Consider the following 7,742-nt stretch of genomic DNA (forward strand, 5'->3'; position numbering starts at 1 on the left):
AGATAGCCTCTGGGAACCTTTTTTCCCTCTCTTCAAAATTGTGGTAAAATAGATGTAACAAAAACTGACCATTTTAAGTGTATAATTCAAGGGTATTAAGAGCACTCAGAGTAATATGTTAACTATTATCACTATTTCCAGAACTTTTCATCATCAGAAAAAGGAACTCTTCACCTATTAAGCAATAACTCTCCATTTCACCCTCCCCCTGACTCCTGGTAACCTCTATTCTACTTTCTGTCTCCATGAATTGGAATCATACACAATATTTATCTTTTTGTCTCTAGATTATTTCCCTTAGCATAAAATTTTTGAGGCTCATCCATGTTGTAGCATGTATCCAATGTCATTCTTTTTTATGGTTGAATGAATTCATTAAATGTGTACAACACATTTTGTTTATCCATTCATCTGTTGATGGACACTTGGGTTGTTTCCACCATTTTGTTATTGTGAGCAATGCTGCTATGAATATTGGTGTATAAGCATCTGCTTGAGTCCCTGTTTTCAATTCTTTCAGGTATATATATGTAGAGTGGAATTGCTCAGTCATAAGGTAAATTCTGTTTAACATTTTGAGGAACAGTTAAACTATTTTCATAATTGCTGCACACTTTTACATTCCTACCAATAATGCATGTAGACTCTAATGTCTCTGTATACTTGTTAATACTTGCTAATTTCAGGTTTTTTTTTTTTAACAACAGCCATCCTAGTGGGTGTGAAGTGGTATCTCATTCATTTCTCTACTGACTAATGATGTTGAATATATTTTCATGTGTATATTGACCATTTGTATATCTTCTTTGGAGAAATGTCTATTCAAGTCCTTTGTCCATTTTAAAATTGGGTCTTTTTTGTTGTTGAGTTGTAAGAGTTCTTTACATATTTTGGATTTTGATTTCTGATCAGAAATATAATTTGCAATGATATTATCCCATTCTCTGGGCTGTCTTCATTTTCTTTATAGTGCTCTTTGGTGCACAAAAGTATTTAATTTTGATGAGATGCAGTTTATTTATTTTTTGTTGTTGTTGCTTGTGCTTTTAGTGCCATTTTAAAAAATCATTGCCCAATCCAAGGGCATGAAGATTTTCCCCTATGATTTCCTCTAAGGTGTTTAGGATTTTAATTTTTAAATTTAGATCTTTATTCCATTTTGACTTAATTTTTACATATGGTTTGAGATAATGGTCCAAATTCATTCTTTTGCATGTGAATATCAATTTTCCCAGCACCCCTTATTGAAAAGACTATCCTTTCCCCCTTTGAATGACCTTGGCACCCTTACTGAAAAACAATTGATCATAATATGAGGGTTTATTTCTGGACTTTTTGATTGGTCTCTATGTCTACCCTTATGTGAATACCACGTTGTTTTGATTACTATAGCTTTGTACTAAGTTTTGAAATTGAGAAGTGTGAGTTCTCCAACTTTGTTCTTCTTTTTAAAAATTGTTTTGGCTATTCAGGCCTCCTTGCAATTCAATGTGAATTTGAGGATTGTTCCAGCAAAATTATGTCTGGTATTTGACTGGGATTTCATTGAATCTGTAGACTGCTTTGGGTAGTAATGTTATCATAACAATATCAGGTCTTCCAATCCAGGAACATCAGATGTCTTTCTACTCATTTAGTTTCTTTAATTCCTTTCAGTAATGTTTTGTAGTTTTAGTGTATATTTTTCAGCTCCTTGATTAAATTTATTATTAAATACTTTGTTTTGATGCTATTATACATGGAATTGTTCTCTTAATTTCCTATTTCCCAGGGTGTGCTTGTCAAAGAGATACAAACCATTTTTGGATGGTTTGTTGTTAGTATATAGAATTTAACATTTTTGTGTGTTGATTTTGAATCCTGCAAACTTTCTGACTTTATTAGATTAATGGTGGTTTTTTTTTTGTGGATTCTTTAGGGTTTTCTACATAGAAGATCATGCTGTCTACAAAAAAAGGGAATTTTACTTCAACCTTTCCAGTTGGGATACCTTTTATTTCTTTTTCTTTTCTGGTTGCTCTTATTGAAACTTTCAGTACTGTATGGAGGAGAAGTGACTCTGTAGCATATTGCAAAAGGCTGCATGAGAGGTCACTTTTAGTGACTTTTCATGTCTGAAAGCATACTTGTTTGTTTGACTTAATATAGATTCCCATGCTGGAAATAATTTCCCCTCATGCTTTTGAAGACATTTCTCCACTGTTTCCGTGTTGTGAGTGTTGCAGTTAGAAGTCTGTTTTTTTGTCCTTTGTATGTGATTCTTTTTTACTTTCATTCAGGTTGCTTTTAGGATCTTCTCTGTGTAACTAGACTTTGAAATTTCACTACAATATGTTTTGTGTGGATTTATTTTGACCCATTTTGTGGGACCTCCCTTTGGCCTTTTCTATTTGGAATCTCATGTTCTACAATTCAAGGAAATAAACACACATATTTTGTTCATAATTTCTCTCTTCCCTCTCTCTTTTATCTATTTTGGGATCTTATTGCTCATTTTTAATATCTGAGTTTTTCTCTAATTTTCTTACCCCTTTTTTTCCTCTTGTTTCCCATCTCTTGGTTATTTTTCTCTGCTGTCTGAGAAATATACTCAACTGTTGCTTCCAGACTTTTTCTGAGATTAAAAATTTTCTGTTATTTTTTGTTTTCCAAAGTACTTTTTTGTTTTCTGAATAATCTTTTCTTTTTTATTTTTCTTTTTAAGTAGAATCCTTTCTTAGTTCCATGGGTGACTTCCTTACTCTCTGAGGACATTTTTTTCGTCTCTTTGCACAATTTCTGTTTCCCTCATGTTACTTTTTTCTGTTTATTTTCATTTCTATCTTTGAGATTGGAAGACTTCTTCAGCCTTAGTTGTCTGTTTGTGCTTAAGAGTGGGGGACTATGCTCATTTGAAGCTGTTTAGTATTCCAGGAAAGCCCAGATTCTTTTAATCTGTTCCTGTGGATACATATCTGTTATGAGGGTCAGGGAACATTTTGGTTAGATTATTTCAATTGAGACCTATTGAAAGGTGGGTCTTAATCCTTTACTGGAGTCCTTTAAGAGAGGATAAAACATAGAAAAAGCTCAGATTGCTTAGAGAAAAAGCCCCAGAGAAGCTAAGAGACAACCCATAGAGGATGCTACTGAACCAGGAACTGAAAGCAATGAAACCTGGAAGTGAAGTTCCAGCGGACATGGCCATGGCCGTGTGCCTTTTCATATGACAGAGGTGTCCCAGATACCAGCAGCCTGTCTTCAAAGAAAGCATCGTCCTGTTGATGACTTAATTGGGACATTTTCTGAGGCTTAGAATTATGAATTTGTATGCTACAAACCCCCACTGTAAAAGACAACCTATTTCTGTTATATTGCATTCTGGAAGCACTAGCAGACTGAAACGGACCAAAAAGCATATTGGAATCTCTAGTATACAGGCAGTGCTTGTGGACTTTGAGCATCTCGGATGTAGAGTGATCTGCGTGCAGTGGGTTGAACGGTGGCCCGCCAAAAGATATGGCCATGTCCTGCTCTCTGGACCTTGTGAATGTTAACTTATGTAATTTGGTTAAGAATCTTGAGATGAGGAGATTACCCTGAAAAATCCGTGGTTCTTGAATCCAATGACAAATGTTCTTATAAGAGAATGGCAAAGGGAGATTTGTGACAAAGAGATGAGGAAAAGACAGACATATAGAGGAGAAGGTGATGTGAAAACAGAGCAGAGAACGATGCAGTCACATGGCAAGGATTGCCAACATATGTCAGAGGAAGAGGCTAGGAACATAAGCTTCTCTAAAGCCTCCAGAGGGCGCACGGCCCTACCAATACGCTTATTTTGGAACATGACCTTCAGAAGTGTGAGAGAATAAACTTCTGTTACTTTAAGCCACTTAGTATTTGGTGATTTGTTACCACAGCCACAGGAAATTAATATATTGAGGTATGTCATTTATTGCAGAAAAACCATATCATTATCTCCAGACCTTTTCTCTGGGCTAATCAGCGAATCTCCTTCAATGCCCTAAGAGGAGGGTGAAAGTCTAGCTGCCAGCATCTGGGTAGTAAGTGGAGAAAGAGAAGTGGGGGGATCCCAGAATTTAACACACACATGGTTACTTAATTCCTCTCTTTGGTTAAGGTACCGTACTTTAATTTATGCCAATTAACTCCTATTTTTTTGGACCTCTCTTCACTCCCCGCTCCCCTTTATTTTATCCTCTTCATAGAAAAAATACGCTCTCTTCCTCCCTTGTGGAGTGGGGAAAGCTATTTAAGAATTTGTTTTCCAAAGGCTTTTACCCTATTCTCTTTATTTTAGTCTCTCTTTCATTCTGATATTCTGAGGTAACTTGTGCTGCCAGTTCCTGAGCTTTTTGGAATTCTGTGGTATGAATGATTGTATTAATTCTCAGCTTTCCTGTCTGCTAGTTGAGACTTCATCTATCTTGGACCTCCAAGTCAGTTATCACTCATCTACATGTACTTCAGTGCCCAAATTTTGTTGCTGTTACTCCTCTCACATTTCTCTTTCCTCCTTGGTTTATGGTATCAGCAAATCTTTTTTAAATATATGCTATAGTTTCAGTTTTTGAGAAAGCAGGAACACTAATCCTAATATAGATGCTTCTTGTCTTATTTAAGCTGGAGCAGCTCAGGCCTCCTGAATAAACTCCAGTTATCTTGTCCAATCTTTTGAGATTATTAAAAAAAAAAAGTAACTCATGTACATGGTTTAAAAAAGTCAAACATTATAGAAAATATAAAATGAAAGGTTAAAATCTCTCTTTGAAATCTTTAGGTTCATTGCTATTCCTTGAGAGGAAATCCCAAAAGGTACACTTTTGTATACAATCTTTCAGGAAAAAAAATCATATGCTGGTATATAACTAAATGTTTAAATCCTTAAAAAAACACATACACATCACAGATAGTACTAAACTATAGCCAATGTTTTTCCTTTTGTTTTTACTTAATACTATATTTAGAGATTTTTAAAAATCTCTGTATATATATATTGATCTTATTATTTTCAAAGAATGAAGGGGTGAGCCACAGTGACTCAGCAGGCAGAGTTCTCACCTGCCATGCCAGAAACCCCGGTTCAATTCCCAGTGCCTGTCCATGCCAAAAAAAAAAGAATGTATATCACATATTCCATTGGATGTGTGTACCATGATTAGTTTGATCCCTCTGCTATTAGGGGAAATTTAGGACACATGCACACACATATATCTACAAAACGTACAAATAGGACTGCGAATCAACATTCCTGTGTGGCATAGGGAAGGAAGGAGGGAAAAGTGACCCTAGGACCTATAACAGGAAGTTTTGGCACATGCACTACTAGTCCTCACTCTGGTCAGCACCCAAAAAGAACCAATAAAAGGTACAACACATCTATTCCTCATTAGTATCACCGAGGAGAGAAGGGCCCCTCCAACTTCGTACAATGCAGGAATCCCAACCCCAGCTTCTCCTCCCTTGGGAAATGCCCCTGCTCACCCCCTCCCTGCATGTCCCTTCATGATGCAGGAAATTTTTCTTGACTGTACACACTGACTAGTCCTTGAATTCTTTCCTGTGACTAAGTCAAGAACCCTCATGGCGTCAGCCCTTGGTTGAGGTCTCACTCTCTCTGAGGATTCCTGGGGAATCTCTGACATCAAAGCTTGGGTGTCAGTAAGGGAGCCTGCCCCCACAGCAAAGAATGCTGTTCTCTGTCTATCCTCCTCTCTTCTCTGGCCCAGAACATCCTGCATGTTTGACTGCAGCTCTCCTTCCCCCACCACTGAGAGTGGTGGAAGACAAGCTCCTTGCACTGTGTAGATTCAAGGGCCAAGCAAGTAATGATTGATTACTTTCTTTGGGGCTTGACTGGAGGAGCCCTCTGAGTTATGTAGGAGTTCACTGTCTTGTCTACACACTGTGCCTAAGCCTGTCTTTGCCACCTTTGCACTCCACTATTCTCACTCTTACAACCTTTGTTTGATTCAGGTCAGGTGCAAATGAATTCTTCTGTTACCCTGTGGGGCCCCACTGTCTACTCATCACTCTAGGGGACTCTACTGCCTATGTGGTGATCCCAGGACAGGATAATTTTACTCCAGGCCATGGACGTCACATTTACAAGCCTTGGGTCACCCTCTTACAATAGTTGGGTGTTTCTTTATTGCCATCGGGATCCTCAGTCCATTTAGAACCTAATTTATGGTTCACATTCACATGGCAACAGACTTCCATGCCTCATAAGACACAGTGTCTCCACAATCTCCTATATTCTCTTTAGAGGTACCCAAATATCTTTAAAGACTCCTGTCCATGTGGGGGAATTTCCTACCCCATGCTTGCCTATACTTACAAGCCCTGGGGATGCCTGGCAAGAGTGAATCTCTGGGGATGCCTTGCTGGTGAAACTGACCCAGGATGATGGGTCTAGGACTGGGCTCAAGGCTTGAGTCTCTCATACAAGCTCAATTGGGAGCCTTCCACGAAGACTCTCACTTCTCCTTAATACCCTCCCTCATTCTATCCTTTTCTCTTTTCCTCCCTATCATAGGTAGAGACACAACCAACAGAATAGCAGAACATGTGTATTTCTCCTTCTACCCCTATTGACTTTCCTCTTAGATGCCTCCTGAAAACTGGAACACTTTCCAACTAGATGGCCTAAAGAAAAAATTAGTCTTCTTTTGAAATATGGCCTGGCCCCAATATAAACAAGTCTCTATGGCCAATTTAGCCCAATGTAAATAAAAATTAGGGTGTTTTTTTTGAAGACCTGGCCAAATTAACCGAGTAATTTCAGTCTCTCTCATTCTCCTTTGACCTAATCTAGGAGACATTCACAATGTCATAATCTAACAGCTGCAACCAGAGGGAAAATCTCCGTGTATGGGCAGAAGCTCAAGTCCATGTAGATAACCTAGCAGCAGCCCAGCCAAGTAGCGCCAGTAAGAGCTACTATGGTCCCTAATAATGACCCTAACTAGAAGTACCAATGAGGGCAGGCAGATTTAAGACAGTGAGACCATATGATTGCCTGTCTTGTAGCAGGAATGAGAAAATGCACCACTAAACCAGTAGGTTATAATAAAATTAGAAGGGTGACACAGTAAAATAATGAGAACCCTGCTCTATTCCAGGGATGTTTAGTAGAAGCCTTGAAGAAATAAAACAACATAGACCCTGACTCCTGGGAATGGTGGATTTTATCAGGGTCTCACTTTATTAGCCAATCGTATCCAGATATTTGAAGTAAACTACAGAAAATGGCTAATGGACCACAGGCCCCCTTTAATCAAATGTTAGACACTGCCTTTAGTGTTTTTAATAGTAGAGACAGAGCTGAAGAACTGGAGAAGGTCAAGTGCAGTTGGCAACAGGACCAGAGTTAGGCTCATTTAACAGCAGTCACTGTAAGTAGTGCCCTGTGCCCTCAGGTCTGCCCAAAGGTCAAACAGGACAGAAAGGCAGCTGTTGCAAATGTGGAAAGTTGTGACACTGGAGCAGAGAATGCCTTGGCCTGAATGAGCCACAAGGACCTTGTCCTTGATGCAAAAAAGAAGACCATGAGGAAAGGGGCTTCCCCCAGTTCTGAAGGGAAAGGTGGGGAGATCCTGCATCAATGATAACTTTGAGTGAGGACTGAAGGGGCCTGAAATCCCAATCGGTTCCCACTTTACAGCTAACCATAGCTGTGGAAGAGCCTCGTACAACCCTTGATGTGCTAGGTAAGACTATTAATTTGTTAACTGATA

This window comes from Tamandua tetradactyla, chromosome 8 (genome assembly GCF_023851605.1).
Source record: "Tamandua tetradactyla isolate mTamTet1 chromosome 8, mTamTet1.pri, whole genome shotgun sequence".
NCBI classification, from domain to species: Eukaryota; Metazoa; Chordata; class Mammalia; order Pilosa; family Myrmecophagidae; genus Tamandua; species Tamandua tetradactyla.